This window comes from Manacus candei, unplaced genomic scaffold, assembly GCF_025592945.1.
Source record: "Manacus candei isolate 608988 ecotype Guabito, Panama unplaced genomic scaffold, ASM2559294v1 h1tg000045l, whole genome shotgun sequence".
NCBI classification, from domain to species: Eukaryota; Metazoa; Chordata; class Aves; order Passeriformes; family Pipridae; genus Manacus; species Manacus candei.
Window position 1 is genome coordinate 604331 of NW_026138093.1, and position 26752 is coordinate 631082.

At 52.7% G+C, this 26752-nt stretch overlaps 1 protein-coding gene and 1 pseudogene across 1 annotated transcript in view; one reads left to right on the forward strand and one right to left on the reverse strand.

Annotated features, from left to right (window-relative positions):
• The window catches only part of LOC127474808 (uncharacterized), a 1366245-nt pseudogene that overhangs the window by 504421 nt on the left and 835072 nt on the right, over window positions 1–26752 (forward strand).
• The window catches only part of LOC127474839 (zinc finger protein OZF-like), a 212354-nt gene that overhangs the window by 156012 nt on the left and 29590 nt on the right, over window positions 1–26752 (reverse strand). The window lies entirely within an intron of this gene.

Below are 26752 nucleotides of genomic sequence, written 5' to 3' on the forward strand. Positions count from 1 at the left end.
CGTCATCCTAATACTTCGCTTATTTTCCCAAGGTATTTGTGCCATTTTCCTGTGAGTTTTATCTGTCTCATAGAGATGTCATTCAAAATTCCCAAGATCAAATTAAAGTTTGCATGAGAGAAAAGTCACCATGATTTTCTAATCTACCAACTTCATAACATAAATATACAGAAAAATTAAATATTCCTATTTAAAACCAAAAGTAATCACTGAGATACCCACATATATTTTAATTTAATGCTTTAACTCAAAGCAACCATTCCCATGCAGATTATCCACATATGAGCAATCCCTCCTTGTTCCCAAATGTTGTCAAAGATGCAGCCTCCTCTTTTTAACTCTCAGGTGTCTCCATGCTCCAAAGATCTCGAGTGGAGCCCAAAGCAGGCCAGTTTTGCTCCCAGGAACCTGCCAGAGCCCTTCTTAGGTGGTGCCAATCTCACAGGCAGCGTTTCCCAAAATTGGAGGAAGCCTGAAAAGGAAGGAAACTTCCCCAAACCGAGCCAGGCTTTTCTCAGCACCTGAGCTGCTGCCCAGAGCCTTTGCCTCCCTGCACCCACGGCCTCCAAGGATCTGCTGGAGAGTCCCTGGGGAGGCTTTGTCAGGAATGGCCCTCGGGGGGCTCCTTAAAGTTTCAAGGGACTGCAAGGTTTTCAGAGCAATTTGGGGTTTTGATTTTGCATTTTTGAGAGGTTTGTGCAACCATGGCCTCCAATTATCTGCTGTAACAAGTCCCTTGAGAGCCTCAGACAGTGACAACCCTCAGTGGGGCTCATTAATGCTTCAAGGCACTCAGGGTTTATTGAGGTGCTTTTTTTGACACTGAGCCTCTGAGAGGTTTGTTCAGTCGTGGCCTCCAATGACCTGCTCTAATTAGTCCCCTGAGAGACTCTGTCAGTTGTGACACCCGGTGGGGCTCGTTAATGCTTCAGGGACTGCAGGGTTTTCACAGGACTTTGTGTTTTGCTTTCCACACTGAGTGTCTGAGAGGTTTGTGCAATCCTCTGCACTTACCTGCTCTAATGAGTCCCTTGAGAGGCTTTGCCAGTTGTGACACTCTGTGGGGCTCATTAATTCTTCAAAGTAGTTCAGTTTTTAAGGGCACTTTGGCTTTTGCTTTTGACACAAAGTCTGTGACAGATTTGTGCAATCATGGCCTGCAGTGATCTCCTTCAAGGAGTCCTTGAGGAGCCTGGATTGGGAATGGCCCTCAGTGAGACCCATTAATGCTTTGAGATATGTTGAGATTCTCTTCTGACTTGGACTCATGGAAAGGTCTCCTCTCTCTCAGAGGAGAACCTCACCTGAGGTTCAAGGACTCAGCGCCAAGTGCACCGTGGGGACCACGGGGCTCCTTAAAATCAATCAAGTGCTAAGAAACCACAGCTCTGCCTTGATTTTCCTCTAGTCGAGTGCAGTTAATCAGGAAGTTTTCTTAATACGCAGAAATACTTCAAAGAGGTTCTAATAAACATGCATTCTTATTTTCAAGGGTGTAGTTTCTTACTTTTCTCCTTTGAAAAGAGTTGATCGCAGCTTTCTCTGATTGATATTGATCCAGGGTCTCTCCTAAGGAGGTTTGGACTGGTTGGAGCTTTCCCTTGAGGTCTGACACAGTGTGGACAACCTTGCTCCATATTTCCCAACTCCATCCTGTCTCTGCTCAGTCTCCTGGGTCCTGCTTTGCTCACAGAACTGGCTGCACACAGCAAAGAGGGCTTTTTCTTCTTTTTTTGCCACAATCTGAAACTCATGAGGTTCACCTTTGGTAACAGACACTCCTCAGCTGTGAGCCAAGTCCCTGCTGCCAGCAATGAGGTTCAGCTCCCCCAAGGCAAAACCGTGCCAGAAATGTTTTAGACACCCAGGAAGGGAAATAATAAACACGAATAAAGAGTTGGTACTGGGGGGACACTTGGGGATCCTGAGGGGCACTTATGGGGCAGTTTTAGGGGGACATTTAGGGGACACTTAGGCATCCAGGGGGGCGCTTCAAGGTCGGGGACCGTACTGGGGCTGGATGCCTGAAGAATGAACACACAGCCCTGGAACCATTGGATCTCCTGGATGATTGAAGTGCCTCTAATAGAAGGTGCGTGGCCTGCCTGCCCCTCCCGCCGAGCACCAGCTCCATCTCCTGCTCCTGCCCAGCGGCTTTCCAGAAATCCAGGGCTGGGTGTGGATTGAAGGCTGTGGCAAGGGACAGGATAAAGTTGCTTCACTTTCCACCCTTGATGTCTCAATGTCTGTGATCTTAGGAACCCTCACAAACCTGGAACAAGGCAGATTATCTGTTTTTGTAAGATATGTACATGGAGATTGTTTTGATCTGTGTTTAAATCGTCCTTGAATAAAAGAACTAATAGAAAACTATGTAAAAAAAAAAAGGAAAAGGGAAAAATAAGAAAAACGAAAATTAAAAAAGGGAGAAAAGAGATAAAAAGGAGAAAAAAGAGAAAAAAAAGAAAAATAGGAAAAAATGAGGAAAAAAAAGAACAAATAAAAAAGAGAAAAAAGAAAAAAGAGAGAGAAAAAAGGGAAGAAAAGAAAGAAGAAAGAAAAAAGAAAGAAAAGAGAGAAAGAAAAAAAGAGAAAATAAAAGAAGACAGAAAAACTAAAAACAGTCCGATCCTCCCCCGCCGCAAGGACTACAACTCCCACAATGCCCCGCGCAGGCGGGGGGCGGGCAGGGGCCGTGACCGCGCGCTGATTGGCTGCGGGGCGGGTCTGTAAAGGCGGAGGGCGCGCGGAGCGAGCGCCATTTTGGCCTCGTGGTCGGGAGTGAGGAGGACTCGCCTGCGGCCGCTGCACTTCGCTGGGTGAGTTGGCGGGGGGGCGGCGAGAGCGGGGTCTGGGGATCCCCTCGGGGGCTGCGGGGAGCGCGGCTGTGGGTGGAAAGGCTGGAGGGCTCGGGATGGTTTGTCGGGGGGGTTCGAGGGTTCCCGGGAACGTTGTGAGGGGTCCCTGAAAGGACTCGGGGGGGAGGTTGAAGGTCCCTGGAGGGTTTTGGGAGGCTCTGATGGGAGTTTTGTTTTCTGAGAAGATTTGGGGTGTCCCAGGTGGGCTTTGGGGCTCTCTGGGGAGGTTTGGGGTTCCTGGGAGGCTTTGCGGGGATCTTGAGGCAGTTTTGGGGTCTCTGGGGGGTTTAAGGTGTCCCAGACTGTTTGGAGGGCCCGTGGGGGGGGTTGGGGGTCCCTGAATGGGCTTGAGGGGTCCCAGGTGGGTTTTGCGGGTCACTGAGAGGGTTTGGGGGGTGCTGGGGAGGGATGAGATCTCTGAGGGGATTTGAAGGGACCTGGAGAAGGTTTTGATGGGTCGAAGGGGGATTTCAGAGGTTTTGAAAGGATTTTACAGGGTCCCCTAAAGCCCAGCAATGGGGTTCAAGGGGTCCCCCAGCCCCCAGGGGAGGGGTCCTAGGGATGCCCCCCAAAATCCAGAGGGGGAGATGTACCACAACCGGGTAAGGGGATCCCAGTGCCCCCAGTATATCCCAGTGACCTCCCAGTTACCCTCAGTATGGCCCAGTAACCCCCTCAGTGACCAGCCAGTGTGTCCCAGTGACCTTCCACTGCCCCCCAGTATGGCCCAGTGATCCTGCAGTGAGCACCCAGTAACCCCCAGTATGGCCCAGTAACCTGCCAGTGTCCCCCCATGTGTCCTGGTATCCCCCAGTAACTCCCCAGTGCCCCCCAGTGTGCCCCAGTTCCCCCCCAGTCCCTCCCAGTGCCCTCTCAGAGGGCCCCTGAAAGCCTGGTGAGGGGGGGCACGGAGAAGGGGAAGCCTGGACAGTGGGGACCCCTGGGATCCCCTAGGACAACAAAGTGGAGAACCTGGAGAGGGGGAATTTCTGGGAATGCAGCATCCCGAAGGCGAGAATCAGAGGAGAAGGGAGCCTTGGGACCCCCAACACTCCCAGCATCTCTAGGTAGAACCCTCAGCATCCCAGACAGGAGAGACTCTCTGAACCCTAAAGGGGGGAAACCAGAGAAGGGGAAATCTTAGGAGAATTTTTTTGGGCTCATCTTCATATTTTAGAGTATTTTTTAGGTGAATCTCAACTTTTTTCAGTTTGGGGGGGCCGGAGTCTTCTCACTCTTTCTTATAGGCTTTTGCCTGAATGTTGATGATTTGGGTTTTTCTGGGCTAAATCTTGGTGTTTTGGAGGTTTTTATGGACACAGGATGCCCAGTGAGTTCTAGAGATGGACTTGGGCAGGAGGAACCCCCAAGCCAACGCGCTCAGCCCTTGTTTTCCCCCCATCAGGATTTGTCCTTCCCAAAGCTTGGGCGGATGGAGGAGGAGGCTGCGAGGAAGAGGAAGATGCCTTGGGCCCCCCAGGCAGGTGAGGAGGAAGTCAGTGTCCCTTTGGGCGGGTGTTGTGCTGGCTCTGTCAGCCCAGCATGGCCCCGGCTGCAGGACAACCCCGCTGGCGCCGCCGTCCTGCCGGGGCCGGAGTTGGGGGGATGTCCTTGGCCTTCCCTGTGGGCCGGAGGCAAATCCCCTGCCTGTCCTTCTTGCTTCCTGCCCCAGGCCCCGAGCTGAGGAGGGAGAGCCCGGAGGACAAATCCCCCCGTGAGACCCTGGTGGGAGAGGCCGTTTTGAAGGGCTCCCCGGCGCAGGAAGGCAGCAGGGAGGAAAAGGGCCGGAGATCCCCCTGCAGGAGGGGCTCCAAAGCCAGCCCAGGGTGCTCTGAGGAGGAAAGAGCCAGCCTGTGCCGGGAAGGCGGCCGGAGCTTGAGGGGGAGCTCTGACCTGGTGGTCCCTGATCAGCCTCCCAGCAGAGAGAAGCCCTTCAGGTGCTTGGAATGTGGGAAGAGCTTCAGGGACAGCTTCAACCTGATCCGACACCAGCACATCCACACTGGTGAACAACCCTACATGTGTGGGGAATGTGGGAAGAGCTTTAGGAACAGCTCCCACCTTCTCACCCACCGTCACATCCACACTGGGGAACGGCCCTACAAGTGCTTGGAATGTGGGAAGAGGTTTCATACCATCTCCAATCTCCTCCTGCACGAGCGGACACACACGGATGAGAGGCCCTTCCGCTGCACTGACTGCGGGAAGGGCTTCAATCGGAAAGGCAACCTCCTCACCCACCGGCGCATCCACACAGGGGAGAGGCCCTACAAGTGTGGGGAGTGTGGGAAGAGCTTCACCCACAGCTCTAACTTGACCAGACACCAACGGACCCACCGGGGTAATAGAAGCCCTGTGAGTGCCCCAACTGTGGGAAGAGCTTCAGCCACTGCTTCCACCCCAAATTTACCCCCTAATGCTGAGGCAACCCCTGGAATTCAAGGACTGTCAGTCCATCCCTTTCCACCAGAAATGGCCAGTCCCCTTTCCCAGGGGCAGCTTCTTCCAACAGAACCCTTCTTGGGGGGAGTGTGGAGATTCCTGCCTTGGGTGGGGACCCCCCAATGTCAGTGCTGGAGGTTGAGAGCAGAGATCTCCCCACCAGCGTTGGTCTGGGGGAGTTCCATCCATCTCTAATTAAGAATTCTTGCTTTTGTGCCAGCTTGAGTAGAATTGTTTCAACAATTGCTTTAGTGTAGAGCACTGTCCTATCTTATCCTGTACTCCTGGTAGTTTTAGTGTTTGTATTGTACAATAAATAATTCTGATGAAGATCTTTTGTCTGATCATTTGTAACCCTAAATAACTCATTTCTATCAATAGATCTGATTTGCCATCATTAAAACCTGGGGGACAAAAGTGTTTCAGTCACACCTCTCTATTTCCTCTAAATTTAAAATGTTGGCAAGATTCATGGCTGAGATTGGATCCAGCAGCCCCCAGCACCTCACAGGAAGTTGGGATCTCAGGAGAACCACTCCCTTTCCCAAAACCTGGTGCCAAAGACCCCCATGGGACCGCTGAACCCACCAGACCCCCCTCCCTTTTCCACCCTTCCCCCTCTTCCTTCCACTTTTCCATGGTCCCCTCAATCCCCAGACCAACCAGCATCCCTTTTGGGGTCCCAATCCCTACTTTTTTCCCCCCTCTTTTACCCCTTCCATATCATCCCCCACTCCCCAGCCCCCTCATGCTCAGTTTGGGTGTGCCACCCTCCCCTCTTCCCACTCTTCTGACCTTTCTTACCCTTTCCCATCATCCCCCAAACCTCGAGCCCCTCCCCCCCCACCTTTGGGAGGTCCCACTCTCCTTTCACTCAGTTTGGGTTTCCAGCACCCCTTTATCCCCTCTAAGCCCCCCTTTTCCCACCGACCTCCCCCTTCCCACCCCCTGCTCACCCGAGAGCTCCTCTCCCGCAGCCGGGGGGGCTCCCAGCACCACCAGTGCCCAGAGAAGTCCCCCCAGAAAAGGGGTTGGGTGGGGTCCTGGGTGGGCTTTGAGTGTGTTTGGGGATCCTTGAGAGGCTGTGGGGATGTTTTGGTGGGGTCCCAGCACCTTTTGGGGTGAGCTGGGTGTTGTATTGAGGGGCAGGTGCCCTCCCAAAGCTCCCCTAGAGCGGGTTGACACGAGGGGACAGTGAGGGGTCCCCATTCCTGATCCATCCCGGGGCCGCTTCTGCCCTTCCCAAACTCGGCTCCTCCCTCCGGGTCACCCCACGCCTCCCCCCCCAACTACCCCCGAATAACCAGGACTGGGGAGAACTGGGAAGCTTTAGTGGGATCACTGGGAGCAGCCGGGCGGAGGCAGAGTGACAGCAGGGGAGGGGGGACACACAACCCCCCAAAATCCTCACAGGGACAGGAGGGGTCCAGGCTGGGCCCGAGGCCCTGGGGAGGGGCTGCGGCCGCCGCCGGCTCAGGAGCTCTGTGGGGAGAGAAAAGGGGGTGACACCGAGGTGGGGGGTCCCCGGGGGGGCACAGACGCTCTGGGGGGACACACGACCCCCTGGGACCCCCCTCACCTTCTGGCGCAGGTAGAAGCCGAGCCCCAGCGCCAGGGAGACGAAGGCCAAGAGGAAGCCCCCGGCCCCTCCTTGGCAGCAATTGCTCAGGCTGATGGAGCCCGGCAGGGCCGGGGCCGCCGGCGGTGTCCGATCCCGGCAGGAAGCGGGGAGGGCCCGGCGGGGTCTGAGAGAAATAAATCAAGGCAGAGCTCTCTCTTTATTTTACCCCCTGGGCAGTGACCATCAAGAGCTGTCCCTGCTTCACAGCAGAAGCTCTGCAGACTTCAACAAAGTCTGTGGAAGAATCTCCTCTAGGAAAGTTGGCCCTGGGCTTCTATGCTTATCCAGTGGTGGATCTCCAGTCACACATTCCCAGGCCAGTGAGCAGCTGATCTGTCAAACTCTGCTTCCAAAAGCAGCATGTGTGTTGGAAGGTTGGGGAACCAGGTTGGGTTTGGCACAATTCAACACTAAACCAACCCCTTGGCACCAGCAGTAACTCCCCACAGAGAGTTTGCAGTGCTTGCATTCTCCCATCAGATTCTTTTCCAGGTAGAACATCTTGATACAAGGGGTCTGTTACCACCCACCCCGGAAAGGGGGAGGTAACCAGGTTCTTATTAATAAATCCCTTGGGGTGGATTAGAGTGAAATGAGACCGAATAATTGGTGTATGAAAACATATAAGTAGGGTTTATTTTAGAACAATTTTATTTCAAAGGTAAACAGGTATGTTGCCATTTTGGGTGTTATCATCTCTATCTCTCATCTACAGCAATATGGTATAAAGGTAACCTTTAGGGAAAATGCATAAGGGAAAGGCAGGATAAGGGTGAGGGAGAGTAAAGGAAAGCAAAGCTGAGAGTGGAAAGATGTCTGTAGTCACCGCCCACGGGGTCCAGCGATGGAACTTGGGAGTTGCAGGTCCAATGTCTGTCAGTTGAAGTGGTGGCCTTGATCCATTGAGGGTGGGGGAGGGAAGCCCCCACACTCCAAGAAGTTATGAGTTATTATATCCATGGATGGTGTCCCGGGCCGTGCCTCGAGCCTCCAAGGTCTGCTGGGCCTGCGCAGAGTTCCCGTGAGGGACCTGGTAAACACGGCTCTTCTTGCCTTTTCAGGGCTTGACACCTTCAGCAGCACTGGCAGGGGGGATGGGTCCAGCTGCCTCTTCCCAGCGTGCAAAAGTGCCCTGGCAATCCCAGAATGCATAAATCATTGTGGCAGTTTGAGACCCTCAAAAATCCAATTTCCAAGTCCTAACCCCCCCCCCCCCCCAATTTGTTTCAGTGTGAGAGGGTTTTCAGACAAAACATAGCTCAGTATGGGGGGAAGGGAATTATATTACAGTTTATTACTTACACAAATAAATACTATAATACATTATATACACAATTTTAACTATCTCTCCTATGGAAAAGCAATATATTTACATTAGATCAAATCCCTCCTTTCCCTCCGATAAAAGTTCTGAAGGGAAGATGAAAAGATCCTTTCTACTTTCAGGGCAGCAGTGTCTCTCCTCTTCAAGACAGCAGTCGTAGCTGGATTTACCGCTCCTGCTGCCCACTCACAGTGGAGAAAAACTCCCTTGGCTCTTGGCCACAGTACTCGGCCCAGTTTAACACTGTTCCGACTTTCTACAGCCCCAGAAGGGGGGCTGGGGGGCCTTGGCCCCCAGCGGGGCTCCCTGGCCCCTCTCTCTCCTCGTGGTCTCAGACCACGGCTGCTGCTCTTCTTTCAGCTACGTAATCTCTTCTTTTCCAGCCTGTTGTGATATGTTTAATTTTGCTGCTCTTCTTTCAGCTACGTAATCTCTTCTTTTCTGGCCTGTTGTGATATGTTTAATTTTGCAGGGGTGCTGATTGGGTCAACACCAAGAATACCACCTCCTGGGGTTAACCACTTTCCAACTCCAGGGGAAAACCCTTTTTAACCCAGGACAGTCATGAACCATTTCAGTCTCTGACACTCCTCACCTTGGCCAGTCAGTTCCTGGGAACAGCCCTGGCAGCCCAGCCCCCAAGGGCACACGATGTGCTGTGGGCTGGAGAGGACCCTCCTCAGCCTGGGCAGCAGGGCTGGAGGGGGGGATTCCCTGACCCTCCCCAGATGGGCCCTTCCTGCCCACCAGCTCCTGCTCCAAAGGGCTCCCACACACCCCGGGCCACTTGTCCCACTTGGGCACTTGAGCTGCCCCAGGGCATCTCTGGGCAGTGGCCAGCTCTGGGACTGCTCTGGCAAGTCATGGCCTGAAGCCAGGAGTGTGGAATTTAGGAAATAGTTGAAATCTCTGCAGAACAGAACTCTTGGTGACTGCTGAAGGCTTCATGAACAGCATTGCCACATCTTTTCTTTTTTTTAAATTCATCAATTTTTTGTAGGTGAACACCAGGACTATGAGACCTGGAAAGAGCAGCTTTAGACACGGCCCCGCTGCAGCAGCGACTTCCAGGATTGAGCAAAGCAGAAAAACAATGGCCACTTGTGTTATTTATTGTAGGGGTTGCCCCCCCTGAGCTGTGTATTTTTCCCGACCCACGGGGGTCCTGGGGGTCAGCCATGATGTTACCTGAAAGCTGGGACTGCTCAGGGCTGGAGCTCAGCCCCAGCACAGCCTCTCCCAAAGAAGGACAGGGCAGAGGGGTTCTGGGCTGTGGGCAGCGAGGGCCAGCTGGGCTGGCAGGCAGCTCCAGGGCACCTCTGGGGCTGTCAGAGAGGGGCTGTTCCAGGGCCCTTTGGGCTTCTGGGGGCTCCTTTGGTCTGATTCTGTAAAAGAGGCACAGAACTGAGGCAAGAACAGCAGGACTACAGCTCCTGGCCCCTCAGATGGACCAATGCAGCCGCTCATGGGCTGTGCCAGAAGACGACATCTCCCGGCACACTGAGGATCCCGGCCCTTCCAGCTGGATCCCTTTGAGTGCCATCCTCCCCCCTCAGCCCTAAGCCCCCCCAGGACTCCACCAGCCTGGCAGGGCCACTCAGCTACCCCTGGGGCAGCTCAGGGTGCCGCGCAGGGGCCTGGGGTGCAGTAAAGGCCTTGGGAGGGCTCCTGAGCAGCCCAGTGCTGGAAGAGCTGTTGAGTGGGGCAAAGCTCTTGCTGGTCAGTGGGAGAAAGAGAAAAGGCAACAAAAGCCATGGTTTCTGTTAAGCTTGAGCAAATGTTATGCATTTAATGTGACTGAAGGGCTCAGAGCCCAGGCTCTGCGGTGTGGGGACAGGAAAGAGGTGTCCTGGGGGCACGCAGGGCTGTCTGAACATGGGGCTCCTTGGGATGTCCCGAGGAGACATGAGAGTAAAGTGGGCCTGGAGACTCTCTGAGGGCAGCTGAGTGCCAAGGGCTGAGGCTGGTCTGTGTCCCCAGGGACACCCTGCCTGTTCCTGCCTGCGTGGTGGCTCCCTGGGACCCGTTGCTGGGGGCAGGTGCCATGTCAACAAGCACTGGAACCTGTTGCTAGCGGCCGGCAGCGTGTCACAGAGGGGCCCTTTGTGACACCCACTGCAGCAGGTGTGCTCAGCACGACCGTGGCCCACGGTGGGTCAGTGTCCGTCAGGATGGCGACCGGACAGGAGAGGAGTGCGGCGCTGGCGAGAAGCCCCCGACTGCAGTCCACGTCTTGTCCACGACCCCAGGTGGCCTTGTAGGAACTTGGTGTTTTGCTGAGGCGTTTTGCCGAAGCATTTTTGCCTGAGGCATTTGGGTCGAGGCCTTTTGGCCGAGGTGCTTTGCCTGAGGTGCTTTGCCTTGGCCTTTTGGCTGAGGCCTTTTACCTTGGCCTTTTGGCTGAGGCACTTTGCCTTGGCCTTTTGGCTGAGGCCTTTTGCTGAGGCCTTTTGCCTGAGGCGCTTTGCCTGAGGCGATTTGGCCGCGTCATTTTTCCCGAGGGTGTTTGACTCCACCATTCGGACGCCCTCCGTAGGCAGGCTCCCCTGTGTTCTTTGATTCACAGGATGGAGAAGAGACCCCCCGCCTGCCCCAGGCAGGCCTGGATGGAAGACAGCTCTTCCCAGGAGAGCCGCTCTCCAGGTCTGCAGCTTCCGTCCTCCTACAAGGTGACCACCATGCAGCCCCTGAAGCTGGGTGAGTGAGGGGCCCTGTGGGGCTGGGCAGGGCTGGGGCCCACCAGCACACCCTGTAGCACACCAGGATCCCACTTTCCTGGCCAGCTGACAATGAGGGTCCCGGGCGTCAGCCATGATGTTGCCTGAAAGCTGGGACTGCTCAGGGCTGGAGCGTGGCCCCAGCACAGCCTCTCCCAAAGAAGCCATGTGTTGGTTTGGACCTGGCTTCCTGCCAAGTCCCCGAGACCCAGTGAAAAAGCTTACTTCCCAGAGAGAAAAAAAAAAACAAATAGCAGAGCTAGAGCAAAAATATAGATGTACATATATCACAGTTATATCCAGTAAAAATACTCATCACGGCTGGGCTTCGCAAATGAAGATTTGGGGAGGGCACTACCCAAGTTTGTTGCAAGAGCGTTGGTGGCTGAAAAGGCCAACATGAGATAGACATGTCCGGTTGCAAAAGGTACAGCAGAAAGACTCCTTAGGTGGTATATTCTGCAGGGCATGATTCTTTCTGCATTGTCTTTTCTCCTCTAGGGTTTTCCCGCGTGCATTCTCAAAAGCATCAGCAGCGTTATAGATGGGGTGTCTCCAGGCCTCCCGACTGGAGGCCAGAGTAGACCAGTGATGATGATCAATATGGCCAAGGCTGAGATGTTGTTTCAGGGAGTCCTTGTATCTTCTCTTTGGGGCTCCTCTCTTGCAACAGGCAGTGGCAAGTTCACCATAAAGCAGGATCGTAGGGAGGCGGTGGTTGGTCCTTCATCCTGGAGACGTGCCCTGCCCAGCACAGCTGTGTTCTCAGCAACGTGGCCTCAATACTTGTGACTGCTGCTTGTTCAAGAACAGATGTATTGGTCACATAATCTGACCAGTGGATTTTTAGGATTGTTCAGAGGCAACATTGTTGGAAGCGTTCTAGGAGACGCAGGTGGTGGTGGTAGATGACCCATGATTCAGATCCGTACAAGAGAGTAGACAGCACTGTGGTTCTGTAAACACTGATCTTGGTACTTTTCTTCAGGTGTTTGTTTCGCCAAACTCTTTTATGAAGCTTTCCAAAAGCACTATATGCCTTTGCTAACCTGTTGTCTATCTCCCCATCAATCTCACCATCCGAGGAGATGAGGCTACCTAGGTATGCTGGGTTGTATCTGCTCCCAAATCACAGCCAGGGACAGTTTCACAGAGGTGCAGAAGGAGGGTTTGAGGTACAATTGAAGAGCTGAGTTCAAGGAATGTGGATGCATTTTTGTGGTGCTGGTTGAGCAGCCTGGGTCCATCAGAGTGATGTCAGACAAAATAACTTTGCTCCTGCAGGATTCTGTGTGTGGAATGTGTGAAATGTGGTTGTTCTTCTGGCAGGATAAGAAGTTTTGCTTTCATTGCTGTATCTAAAACAGGGTCTGGGGCTTGTGTAAACTGAATCCATCAGGCTCCATGAAACCATCCCACCTTCACCCTGCTGGAGTCTGTCCGGGTGCTCTGGTGCTGTGACACGGTGTCATCCAGGGAGAATTGGAGCAATAAGGAACTGGGCTACAAGGCAGGTTTACAAAGAGTTTTACAAAACTGCCCCCCCTCCACAAAACCTCAGAAAATAAGTGTGTCATCTGTTACCAGAAGAATCACTGAAAACACCCTTTGTGCCACTCTGTGAACACCAAAATCATGGAATGGCGTGGACCTGCACCGTAAGTAAATCAGAGATTGTTTGTAGGAATCCCCAAATCAGGAGAAAATCCAGATCCCTCATCTGTGGTAAAATGTCCTGTGAGCAGGACTGAAATGTGCTGCACACACACGTGTTAGAGCACACCATGGAAATAGGGGAGATTGGAAAACGGTTTTCAGATTTAATAGCATTTCAGTTTTAACAGTTCATTTAAAACTAGAATAAAATCCAAGGAGTTTCCATTAAAAAATTAATTAAAACATTGCTTTTCTAGAGTTTTTGTAATTCCATCTTATCTAGGTTTTGTAGAGGGCTCAGATGTGAATATTCAGTCTGCTACCTGTGACAATGCCTGACTTCACTTACAATATTTTTAATACTTATATTCTTTATATTCTATTTAGTCTGATTCTCAATGCCTGTGATCTTAGACTTGTGTGACTCTGCTGTTGTTTGTAACAGAGAATTTCCTTTGACTTCACTGTGAGAGCTCTCCATGCAATGATGAACAGTAGTAATAATATTAATCACTTATAGAGTGCTTTATATGTTTGAAATACAGGATAATCTTTAAATGAGCTCAGCTTTGCTCTCAGATATGTGAGTGAACTCTTCATTGCTTTGAAAAAAATTGTTACCTGACATATTTTCTAGTCTTGCTGGGTATTTTGGAAAGAGTTTCTTTATTTTTGTAGGGCAGAATATTGTCTTAAGTTTGAGACCTTAAAAGGTTTGCAAAGGACATGGAGGTTGCTGTGGTGTCCTCTGATGATTTCAGCTGACAAACTGAATCCTTCCAATCCTTTTATCTGCGAGGGGACTGCAGGCCATGCTGGAAAGCAGGTGTTACTGCAGGTGACTTTTTCTCCTCTATGCAATGAGTTAGCTTATAAACTCCTAAGGTAAGCATTTTTCTGGTGAATTCAGAAATTTTTACCAGTGTATCACAGGCACAAGAATTAACAGTAACATTTGGAATTTGCAGTTATCCCACAACTTTTCTAGAAGATCAGTAATTTCTGAGAGCTGGCTCCTGTTTGCAGTATAGAGCAGTCAGCTCTGCCACTGCATGGTTGCTTCATGTGTTGGTTGGTTTAGTTTCCAAGGTTTACAAGTACCATAAACTGTTGCTAAAAGCAGGAGAAAAGATGAATAATATTTTTTCTCCCCAATAGCCAAAGTTTCGTGTGTGTATGTGTGTTATTGGTATAAACAGCAAGTCTTCTTTTGAGTAGGAATAAGATTTAATTCAAAAAGGCAGTAGCAGACTTGTAGCAGACACAAGGTCTAACATTTGTTCTTCTCCCCCTTTCTTGTTCTTTCATAACAGATAATTCTCATTATTCTGTGGTAAATGATACTCAGATGTTCTGCAGCAGCAGGAAATTCAATGTGTGGGTACCATTAAAGGCCTGATTCCATTTTCTAACTCCACAGTACAAGTGACTGCATCCAACAGCCAGGGCAGCTTGATAAGTGATGCTGTAACAATTGTCAGGCCTCCAGGAGGTGAGTGTGAAAAAGTGCTTTTTCTGTGCATGGAACAATTCCAAAAACACTCTGTTGAACAAAATGTGATTTATTATCTCAACTGGGGACTGGAAGTTCAGAAGAATATGTTTGCATTAGTACTTCTCACTACCAAAATTGTCCTTTTTGGCTTCTAATTTGTCACATGGTTAACTTTAAGAACTAGAGAATGAAAACAGTTGTATAGTTAAAATATTGTGAAGGTGAGAGGTGTATTATGTACTTCATTTTTTTCTGTGAATGGTGGTGTGCTCTATCAGGGACAGCTGATCTAGTCCAAGAATATAGAGAGACTCACCTGCATTTTGTGACCTGCTTTAGAATAGAAGTTGAAAGTGCTGACAAGGAGCACTCACTGGATAGACTTAGAGAATTTGTTTAATAACAGTAATAGAAACCACTGGCAATATATTGAGCCAGAATCCACAAAGTTCTATAGCTGTAAGAAAGTCAGTTCCAATGTGCTGATTTACAGTGACTGAGGCTCTAAACCCCTCTGGCTGTTCTCTTCATAACAATTGGAAATGAGAGAATTGAGCAAATACACCCTGAACACTGTGAGTGTTTTGTTCTGTGGTTTTGTTTTGGTTGGTTGTTGTTGGTTTTGTCAAGAAAGCTTTTCCATTTCTAGCTGGTGTAGGTGTGTCCCTTTTGCATTCCCTTTGCATGGCCATCCTGGAGAATTAGCTTTGGTTGAATAAATGCCAATGGAAACAATTAAATTAAGATAGTTTTGAATTCTAATGTGAGAGCCCAACAACTCTTGATCTTGAGAGATGTGTAGGTGTAGCTGTTGAGTGAGAATAGTGTAGAGTGACATACATACCATTTTAAAGGAAAAGAAAAACAAAATCAAAGAAAAGAGCAATCCCATAAACCTTACAGCTCAAAATACAGTTAAACTTGAAACAGTTTGATTGCAAACAACTGGATTAGGTTTGGGGCCAAACCAGCAGAAAGACTTCAGGAAAGTGAGTAAATCCAATGCAGAGTTTGTGTGACAGATGACTGAGAAATAAGGAAAAGGTCAATCTCCAGCACATTTTAGACTTTTCCAATTTTATTGTCAAGTTGCACCTAATATTAACAAATAGACTTTGTTATAGAATAATAAAACTGCATCTGAGTTTCACTGCTCATTTAAGACTGAGCAGTAAGACAATGTTATTTCTAATTCCAGTGCCACATTTTAATTTTGCACTGCAAAATTTGGTAGTGAAAATGTTACCAAATGACAAAGTAAAGGATCTTTAAAGATAAGTAAGGCTGTGCAGAGGTTTATGACAGCCATTCAGACAGACTTTCTTTCATCATTAGATTGTTGCTGATCACAATTAGAAAACTTAGAGCTTTGAAATGATCTTTTTTATGACCTTGTGGTAGTTTAAAAGCAATACCTCATTGGTTAAATAGGTTTTAGTTCATGCTTCCCTTTAGCTAATGCTCTGAAAACATGTTATCCTGATTTACACATAAAATCCTGCTGAAAAGCACGTGGCATTCCCTAGGATATGTGTGTTTAACTAGAATTAAATTAGCAGTGAGAGTGTTTAAAGAAATCTTCCATACTAGGACAATGTCTGTTTACTTTACTGTGATGTTTATTACAATGACTCTTTAAATGCTCTACAATTCCATTGCATGGTAAATTATGAGTGTAATGGTAATTTTACACTGGGCTGTGGTCAGTGCCTTCACACTTTGTAAATCATTCAATGAAATCTGGGTGCCACTAAAATAAGAAGAAATTTTATTTTTTACTTCAGCAGCCAAGATTTCACTTAGACAGAAGTTTTGTTTGATCAAAGAGTGAGAGAGATCTCATCAGGTACAAAATCACAGCCTTTTAATGAGTGTGAACATGGAGCATTCTCTTTTCAAGGATAAGAAAAACAATGCTGTTCCAGAAATTTCCATTGTGGGGAGTACTTGATGGAACTGGATGGAAGATTGTACAAAAGGGAGAGTGACAGAGGACAAAGGAGTATTCCATTGTGAAGTTACTGCTGATCACTGTTTTACAATTATGAGACAATTTTTTTTCCAACATGCATTTCTTTATTTACACTGTATATACTTATTTACAGTTAAAAATTTCTCTGTGGGATTTTTCTCTGTAGTTTCGAAAATGAATTTTAAAAATCTGAAATTTTATATCTGAATTCTTGAAACTCTTTGCATAATTAAAGTATTTTTCCTTCATATAGCTTGTTTCCAACCAAACAGTAGCTTGGATACCACCTGAAAGGGGATATCCTTGTGCTGTAAGGAGTGGAAAATGTAAATCCCTGCAAAATTCTGAGATAATGAGACAAAAAGGCCACTGAGAGTGAAGAGAGAAAAGGAGAGAGAAAGGGAAGATACAGCAGTTTATTCTTTTCTATAGTAATGATATTTGCCAAACATACCTTAATGTCTGAGATTTCTGATGTTGTTTGTTGGCTTTTTTACTGTCATCAGGTGAGTGAATATGACCTTTATGCAAAATAAGACAAGATCACAATTTTTTTTTCAAACTAAAAATAACCTCTTAATTTTCAACTTGTGTTAAAGAAACCTTTTCCCAGAGTTCTCTGCTGCCTTGCCATATAATTGAAGTGAGGGAATGAAAAAGTGCCCAAATAAGTCAGTCATGCCAAAGTCAAGGAAATCAAGATTTGGCCTTCTACCTGCATTTTAGAGAAAAACTGTCACAGCTGTCTCCCAAATAACTTTGATAGAAGAAAGAAGAAAACTGGACTTGAGTTCAGTTCGTGTTCCTCTCAGGAGATGTCTTTCCTGACACTGTCCCTGCTCTTCTGCACTCCCAGGGAGCACTGGGACTTTGTTTTTCATGGTGATTTGCTCCCTTCTAGCCCAGTCTGCAGCCATTGGGATTTCTGTGTAATCAGAAGTTCTGCTCAGATTTAGTGAACAAGTGAGAAGCAGAACTGGCACACAAACTCTCTGTAGTCTGTAGCGTATTAATGAGTAAAATTCTCCCAGTTTTAAGCAGACAGTTGTGTTATTTATCATAGCAAATAAAGTAAAGAAGAATTAGTGAAAATGGGGCAATGCTTGTAATTCTTCCGCATATCTCTAAAATATTTCTTTGTGTGAACTCCTTTTCATCACTCCATAATTGTGTTACACTTATTTGCCTTTTCTGTGACTGTTTCAGAAGGAGGGTTTTTCTGTTCTTGTCTTCACAGCTCATAACTTTTATTCCTGGGATCAACTGTCTTCTCACATTTTTAAAAAAGCAGATTTTTATGATGTGGTAAGTATTAGTGAGCACAGTATGAGTGAAGTCTTGCCAGAGATTTCATTACTACTTCCTTACGTTCACATCCTACATTTATAGCACTGTGTTGGCTTTTAAATTTATTCCTAAAGTCGTCTAGACTTTAGAGAAAAAAGAAAAAGAAGGAACAGGAAAAAATAAGAAAAAAAAAAACCAAAAAGAAAGAACAAGAAAAAAAGAGGAAAAAAAAAGAGAAAGAAAAACGAAAAAAGAGGAATAAAAAAAGGAGGAATAAAAAAAGAAAGAAGCGAAAGAAAGAAAAAGGAGATAATAAAAGAAGACAGAAAAACTAAACCCCCAAAGGCCTATCCTTTCTCGCCGCAAGGACTACAACTCCCACAATGCACCGCGCGGGGCGGAAGCCCAAAGAGGGCGGGCAGGGGCCGTGGCCGCGCGCTGATTGGCTGCGGGGCGAGTTTCTAAGGACGATGCGCGCGCAGAGCGAGCGCCATTTTGTCCGCGTGGAAAGAAGTGCGGGAGAGGCGGCGTCCGCTGCGCTGAGCTGTGAGGGCTGGGGGGGCGGCGAGAGCGGGGTCTGGGGATCCGCTCGGGGGCTGCGGGGAGCGCGGCTGTGGGTGGAAAGGCTGGAGGGCTCGGGAGGGTTTAGCGCGGGGGTTCGGGGGTTCCCGGGGTCTTTGTGAGGGGTCCCTGAGGGGGTTCGGTGTCCTGAGGGGACTCAGGGAGGAGTCTGAAGGTCCCTGAGTGGGTTTGGGAGTCTCCAAGGGGGTTTTGGTTTCTGAGGAGATTTGGGGGGGTCCCAGGTGGGCTTTGGGGGTCTGTGAGGAGGTTTGGGGGTCCTGGGGGGCTTTTCGGGGACCTTTTAGGTAGTTTTGGGGTCTCTAGGGGGTTTACGGGGTCCCAGACTGTTTTGAGGGTCCCTGAGGGGGACTGGAGGTCCCTGAATAGGTTTGGGGGGTCCCAGATATGTTTTGCGTGTCACTGAGAAGGTTTGGGGGGTCCGAGGGCGGGATGAGGTCTCTGAGGGGATTTGAGGGGACCTGGAGAAGGTTTTGATGGGTCAAGGGAGGAATTTCAGGGGTTTTGAGGGGATTTTGGGAGGTCCCCTAAAGCCCAGCAGTGGGGTTCAGGGTGTCTCCCAGCCCCAAGGGGTCCTAGGGATGCCCCCCAAAATCCGGGTGGGGGGAGATGTACCACATCCTGGTAAGGGGATCCCAGTGCCCCCAGTATATCCCAATGACTTCCCAATGACCCTCAGTACAGCTTAGTAACCCCCTCAGTGACCAGCCAGTGTGTCCCAGTGACCTCCCACTGCCCCCCAGTATGGCCCAGTGATCCTCCAGTGAGCACCCAGTAACCCCCAGTATGGCCCAGTAACCTCCCAGTGTCTCCCCATGTGTCCTGGTAATCCCCCAGTAACTCTCCAGTTCTCTGCCAGTGATCCCCAGTGTACCCCAGTTCACCTCCAGTCCCTCCCAGTGTCCCTCAGTAACCCCCCAGTGCCCCCTGGTTCCCCCCAGTGTGTCCCAGTATGCCCTAGTAATCCCCCAGTGCCCCACAAAGCCCCCCGACTGTCCCCAGTGTGTCCCCAGATGCCCTTGACCTTTCTGTGAGCGTGGGGGGGGGCGTTTTTGTTGTCAGAGGGTCAAGGGGGGGGCTCCTGGGGTGAGAATTAGGGTTCGAGACATCAGAGATGGGGTTTGGGGACAGTGGGGAGGGGTTTGGGAACAGAGGAATTGGGGGTGTCAAGGGGGGAACTGGGGCTGTGAGGAGGCCCTGGAGACATTGGAGACACCAGGGGGGTCTTGGGGTGTCAAGGGGGGAACTGGGGACACCAAGAAGGTCTTGGGGACACCAGAGGGGGTCTCAGGACTCACCTGCTTGTGGTGCAGTCCCTCATGTCCCCCCCTGGCCCTTTTAACTCCTCCCAAATGTCTCTTAACCTCTATTTTCCCTTTAATCCTCTCCCCTCATAGATCACTTTGATGCCCCAGTGCCCCAAAACCTGTTTTAACTCCTGCAAATGCACCCAAAGCCCCCCAAGCCCCCCCAAATCCCCATCCAACCGCCCCCAGATCCCTTCAAATCTCCCCAGTGCCCCCTCGAATCCCTCCCAACCCCCCCAAAGAGGGATCACCCAGACCTTGGGACAGGAACACAGTGGGCTGTACTGGGGGCACTGGACTGTACTGGGAGGGCCCTGGGGGGGGCTCAGGTGTCCCACGAAAAGGTGGCCCAGCTCCAGGAGAGATCTGGGGATCAGTGAGGAGGTCCTGGTCTGTCCTGGTCTGTACTGGTCTGTCCTGGTCTGTCCCCCCAATCCCCAAAGCCCCTCCCCAGCTCCCCCAGGACCCTCCCAGACTCCAAAGCCCCCCAGGCCCCCCAGGCCCCTGACATGGTCCTGCTGCCCCTTGAGCATCTCCAACTCCTGCAGAACCAGGCATTTCATCAGCAAATGTGCAGGTGACACCAAGCTGGGGGTGTGTTGATGTGCTGGAAGGCAGGAGGGCTCTGCAGAGGGACCTGTGTGAGGAAAAGTGTGTCAGCAGGAGCAGGGAAGTGATTGTTGGGCTGGACTGAGCGCTGGTAAGGCCACCCCTGGAGTGCTGTGTCCAGCTCTGGGCCCTGAGTTGAGGAAGGCCCTGGAGGGGCTGGAGCAGGAGCAGGGAAGAGCAGCGAGGCTGGGGAAGGGAGTGGAGCACAAGTGGTGTGAGGAGAGGCTGAGGGAGCTGGGGGTGTTGAGGCTGGAGAAGAGGAGGCTCAGGGGAGACCTCCTGACTGTCTGCAAGTCCCTGCCAGGAGGTTGGAGCCAGGTGGGAGTGGGGCTGTTCTGCCAGGAAGCAACAGCAGGACAAGAGGGCTGGGTCTTGAGCTGTGCCAGGGGAGGTTTAGGTTGGATATTAGGAAGCAATTTTTTGCTGAGAGATTCATCAGGCCTTGGAATGGGCTGGGCAGGGAGGGGGTGGAGTCAGCGTCCCTGGAGGTGTTGAAGGTGAGAGTGGATGTGGCCTCAGTGCCATGGTCTGGGAAGCACAGCGGGGTTGGATCCAGGGTTGGACTTGATGATCTCAGAGGTCTTTTCCAACGTGGCTGATTCTGTGATTCTGTGATTGCCATTCCTATGGCAGCACATGCTTGAGGCTCCATCCCCAGGGTGATAGAGATGTCTGTCCATATCTATCTCCAAGGTTAGTCTGTAAATGTGTGGTGTTAGAAAAGCAGGCTGAGTTCTGGGCTGGTTGTAGAAGGAGAAAGAAGGCCAGAGGCCAGTGCAAGCAGGCAGCCCTCAGCTTGCACCTGATGTCCCCTCCCTGCAGGTTCCTGTCCTTGAGCCCAGGCCCTGAGGTGAGGCTGAGAAGTGGCGCGGAGGTGAGCCCAGAGCTGTCCCTGAGGTGAGGCTGAGAATAAGTGCAAGGCAGAGGTGCTGCTGAGGAAGGAGAGCCCCGTGGTGGGGAAGACAAGAAGCTGTGAGAGCCCCGAGCAGGTGCTGTGTCCATCCCCTGTGTGCCAGGTGAGCTGGGGCTTTGCTGCAGAGCTGCGGGCGCTGATTTGAGCGTCTCCAAGTGCTGAGATGGTGGGCACCCAGGAACACAAACTGTGCCTGGCCACGGAGCCTGCAAGGAGGAGCAGAGACAGCCCTGGCAGTGTGGGGGGCCAGGTTGTCCCTGTGCCTTCCCCTGCAGGCCCTGGCTGTCCCTGCTGGGCCCCTGTCCATCCCCATCAGGTCCCTGCCCGTCCCCCCCGGGCTGAGCTCCCCCCAGGAAGTGCCGTGGAGCTGAAGCTGCTGCCATCCCCCCCTGCAGCCACTGCCCCAGCCAAGGGAGCAGCAAAGGCAGGGCCAGGAGCAGAGGCAGCAGCAGGGGAGCCCTGGGGGGCCGGGAAGCTCTTGTGTGGGTCAGGAAAGAGGCGCTGGGCACGAGGCCGGGGCTGTGCTGAGCAGGCCCAGCCCTCACATCCCCCCAGCCAACGCCGGCTGCCCGGGGGGCTTGGGAGGGACCCCCAGCCCGTGTGCCCCACACTGAGCTGGCAGAGAGAGAGCCAAGGGACAGGGCCACGGGCAGGGCCACGGGTGAGGGACAGGCAGGGCCATTGCAGGGCCACGGTGAGGGCACAGCCTGTGGCAGCAGAGCTGGCCGGGGGCAGCCGGGGGTGTTGGGACCAGCCAGTGCTGGGGCCGAGCAGAGCACGAGGCCTCTTGCAGACCCCTGGGGCAGCCTCCCACTTGCCAGCCCCACCCTGGTGGGGTGACACTGTCCCCTCCCTACAGGACACTCCCCCTAAAAACTTTCAAGGGGGCCTTTTGTGTATATTGCTGATTGATGCTGGGGACCTGAGGGAGCCTCTGCAATCCCATCCATGGGGCACAATCTCCTCTGCAGAGCTTGACTCCCTGCAGACTTTGCAGGGAAATCTGTGCTGGCAGCTGCATCCTGAGCCCGAGGGCAGTTTGTATCCCTGAGTGCTGATCAATCCTGGGGACCCAAGGCATCCTCTGCTGTTCCATCCATGCAGCAGGAGTCACCCTGCTGCCCTTGACTCCCTGCAGAGGAACAAGTGCCATCTCTCTGGGAGAAGCCAGATGCTGCCCCCCAGGCCATCAGAAGTGGTGCTGAAGCCTCTTTCAGCCCAGCCCTGGGTGCAGTTTTCTCATCCCCTCACTGAGTGCCCGCTCCCCCAGCTGGCACTGACCAACCAGGGCGTTTGGCACACTTGGTTTGGTGGTTTGGAGAAACAGCCCCAGACTGGCAGGGGGCCAGAGAACCTCGAGGAACAGCCCTGGAGTGTTTTAAGTGACACTACATTAATACAGCTTTTGATTAATATATAGTAAGTCAATCAAGTGCTCATGAAATGACATCACTCCCCTCATCCTCACAATTAAACACCATGTTTTTGGGCTGAATCTTCATATTTTGGAGTATTTTCTGGCTAAACTTTAAGTTTTTGCCGTTTTTGGGGAGGGTTGCTATTTCTGAAGGGGTTGCTATTTCTGAAGGGATTTTTTGCCTGAATCTCGATGGTTTGGGTTTTTCGGGGCTGAATCGTGGTGTTTTGGGGGGTTTTATGGATACAGGATGCCCGGTGAGTTCTAGAGATGGAATTGGGCAGGAGGAACCCCCAAGCCAACGCGCTCAGCCCTTGTTTTCCCCCCATCAGGATTTGTCCTTCCCAAAGCTTGGGCGGATGGAGGAGGAGGCTGCGAGGAAGAGGAAGATGCCTTGGGCCCCCCAGGCAGGTGAGGAGGAAGTCAGTGTCCCTTTGGGCGGGTGTTGTGCTGGCTCTGTCAGCCCAGCATGGCCCCGGCTGCAGGACAACCCCGCTGGCGCCGCCGTCCTGCCGGGGCCGGAGCTGGGGGGATGTCCTTGGCCTTCCCTGTGGGCCGGAGGCAAATCCCCTGCCTGTCCTTCTTGCTTCCTGCCCCAGGCCCCGAGCTGAGGACGGAGAGCGCGGAGGACAAATCCCCCCGTGAGACCCTGGTGGGAGAGGCCGTTTTGAAGGGCTCCCCGGCGCAGGAAGGCAGCGGGGAGGAAAAGGGCCGGAGATCCCCCTGCAGGAGGGACTCCAAAGCCAGCCCAGGGTGCTCTGAGGAGGAAAGAGCCAGCCTGTGCCGGGAAGGCGGCCGGAGCTTGAGGGGGAGCTCTGAGCTGGTGGTCCCTGAGCAGCCTCCCAGCAGGGAGAAACCCTTCAGGTGCTTGGAATGTGGGAAGAGCTTTAGGTGGAGCACCAGCCTCCTCACCCACCAGCACATCCACACTGGGGAACGTCCTTACACGTGTGGGGAATGTGGGATGAGCTTCAGTGACAGCTCCACCCTTCGCAGACACAAGCACATCCACACCGGGGAACGACCCTACCCATGTGGGGAATGTGGGAAGAGCTTCAGTGACAGCTCCACCCTTCGCAAACACAAGCACATCCACACTGGGGAACGTCCTTACATGTGTTGGGAATGTGGAAAGAGCTTCAGGGACAGCTCCAACCTTCGCAAGCACCAAGTCATCCACACTGGGGAACGGCCATACACGTGTGGGGAATGTGGGAAGAGGTTTCAGACCAGCGGGAATCTCGTCAGGCATGAGCGGACGCACACGGATGAGAGGCCCTTCCGCTGCACCGACTGCGGGAAGGGCTTCAACCGGAACTCCCACCTCATCACCCACCGGCGCATCCACACCGGGGAGAAGCCCTACAAGTGTGGGGAGTGTGGGAAGAGCTTCACCCGCAGCTCTGCCTTGACCCAACACCAACGGACCCACCAGTAAGAGAAGCCCCACCAGTGCCCCGACTGCAGGAAAAGCTTCGGCCGCTACTTACACCCCGAATGAAGCCCCTGATGGGGAGGCAACCCCTGGAGTCCAGTGACTGTCAGTCCATCCCTTTCCACCACCCAGTCCCCTTTCCCAGGGGCAGGTTCTGACAACAGAACCCTTCTTGGGGGGTGTGTGGAGATTCCTGCCTTGGCTGGGGACCCCCCCAGGGTCACTCCTGGAGGTTGAGAGCAGAGATCCCCCCACCAGCGTTGGTCTGGGGGAGTTCCATCCCTCTCTAATTAAGAATTTCTCGTTTTGTGGCAGCTTGAGTAGAATTGCTTCAACAATTGCTTTAGTGTAGAGCACTGTCCTATCTTATCCTGTACAGGTAGTTTTAGTGTATATATTGTGCACTAAGTAATTCTGATGAAGATCTTTTGTCTGATCATTTGTATCCCTAAATAAATTCCTTTTTATCAATAGATCTGATTTGCCATCAATAAAACCTAGGGGACCAAAGTGATTCAGTCACACTTCTGTAATTCCTCTAAACTGAAACTGTTGGCATGATCCAAGGTTGAGATTGGATCCAACAGCCCCCAGCACCGTACAGTAAGTTGGGAGCTCAGAGGGGCCACCCCCCTTTCCCAGCCCTCCTGTGCCCAAAGGCTCCCATGGGACCGTTTATCCCACCACACTACCCCTGCTCTTTTACCCTTCTCTCTGTTCCTCCCACTTTTTCATAGTCCACTCAATCCCCAGCTCCAATTAGGATCACTCTGGGGGTCCCAATCCCCATTTTTCTCCCCTCTCTCACCCCTTCCACATCATCTCCCCACTCCCCAGCCCTCTCATGCTCAGTTTGGGGGTCCCACCCTCCTCTTTCCCCACTCTCCTGACCTCTCCCACTTATTTCCCATCATTCTCAATGGTCCCCCCCTCCACTTTTGGGGGGTCTCACTCCCCTCCCACTCAGTTTGGGGTCCCACTACCCCTTTATCCCCTCTAACCCCCCCTTTTCCCACCGACCTCCCCCTTCCCACCCCCCGCTCACCTAAGAGCTCCTCGCCCGCAGCTGGGGAGGCTCCCAGCACCACCAGTGCCCAGAGAAGTCCCCCCAGAGAAGGGGTTGGGTGGGATCCTGGGTGGGCTTTGAGTGTGTTTGGGGGTCCTCGGGGAGCTCTAAGAAGGTTTTGAGGGGTTCCCAGCACCTTTTGGGATGAGCTGGGTGCCTACTGAGGGGCAGGTGCCCTCCCAAAGTTCTCCCAGAGTGGGTTTACACGGGGGAAACAGGGGAGTCCCTATTCCCGATCCATCCCGGAGCCAGTTCTGCCCCCCCCAAACTCGGCTCCACCCCTCATGATCCACCCCCCTTCCCCCACTGCCCCCCAATAACCAGGACTGGGGAGAACTGGGAAGCTTTCCTGGGATCAGGAGTGGCAGCAGGAGAGGGGGGGACACACGACCCCCCAAAATCCTCACAGGGACAGGAGGGGTCCAGGCTGGGCCCGAGGCCCCGGGGAGGGGCTGCGGCCGCCGCCGGCTCAGGAGCTCTGTGGGGAGAGAAAAGGGGGTGACAGCGGGGTGGGGGGTCCCCGGGGGGGCACAGACGCTCTGGGGGGACACACGACCCCCTGGGACCCCCCTCACCTTCTGGCGCAGGTAGAAGCCGAGCCCCAGCGCCAGGGAGACGAAGGCCAAGAGGAAGCCCCCGGCCCCTCCTTGGCAGCAATTGCTCAGGCTGATGGAGCCCGGCAGGGCCGGGGCCGCCGGCGGTGTCCGATCCCGGCAGGAAGCGGGGAGGGCCCCGGGGAGCGGCGGCGGCGGGCGGGGCCCTGGGGGAGCCGCCCCGAGGGGTCCCCGCCGCCCGGGGCACTGAAGGAGCCGCCCCGGGACGGGCCCTGGCGGGGGTCGCCAGAGAGGGGGGCGAGCTGGGAACAGAATCAGCTCCGGAGAATAAACCGAGGGAAACCAAAGGGCCGCGCCGGGGGAGTCTCCGCCGCCCCGGAGCTGAAAGAGCTGCCCCGCGGGACGAGCGAGGAGGGGCGGCGGGGAAACAGTCGCCCGGGGTGTGGCGAGGGAGGCGGGAATGGGATAAAAGAGAGAGAATAGAGGGAGAAATCACTTTGTTACCCCCGCCCCAACTCCCTTTTGTATACAGATAAAAGCAGGGATCAACATGTGCTTCCCTTCCCCCTTTTCCCCTCAGGGGATGAGAAAACAAAAGAGAAAACCTTGGGAAAGAGGGGGAAAGCCAATTCTGGAAAACTATCTCCTCTGAGATAAGTTGTGCTGCCAAAGGAAATGCTGGCTCCAGAGGTGCCCCAGAGTCGGCAGAGCCCCCCACCCTGCCCACTCACACCCTTCAGCTCAACATTGGGGTTTTCCCCTCCCTGGCACTGCCCAGTCCAGCCCCTCCCTGGTCCCCCCATCTCCCTGCCCCTGCCCCAGCCCAGCAGAGCAGCACACTCGGGTCTGGCCCTGCAGCAGGACATGGAGGCCATGGAGCTCAGGGACAGGCCCTCTGGGGCTGCAATGCTCAGCACATCATCAGCTCAGGCAGCTCCTGCAGCCCCAGGGCCAACCCCGCTCCCCAGCACAGCAGCAGAGAATCGGCCCCGGGCTCCTCAGGCCCCATTTGCCATCTCCAGGGGCACTGGCCACCACCAGCACCAGCTGGAGCAGCCTCAGCCCCTCAGCCCCCACAGTGGCACCCTGAGGGCAGCACACGGACTCCAGGGAGAAACCAGCAAGGCAAGGACCCTCTGGAGAGTCTGCTCCTTGGGCTTCTTCTTGAGAGCCCTGGAGAAGAAGAGCTGAGGCTTCAGGCTGTGCCCGGAGCAAATGGAGCCCCTTGGGTGGTGGAAAGAGTGCAGTGGAGCCCAGCTCATGCCAGCAGTGCCATGGCCACAGGACTGACCCAGCCCAGCCCAGGGACCAAGGCCCAGAGCACTGAGGCCTCACCGAGGCCCAGAAGGGGAGGGTGGCAGGAGAAAAAGAGCAGCTCTCAACAGGCCAAATGCTGCTGCTCCCTGGCACTGCTGCTGGGCTGGGACTCTGTTTCCCTGCCCCTCTGCACACAGGCACTGCCCTGCCAGACTCATCAGAGGTCTCAGAAGATTGAACTCA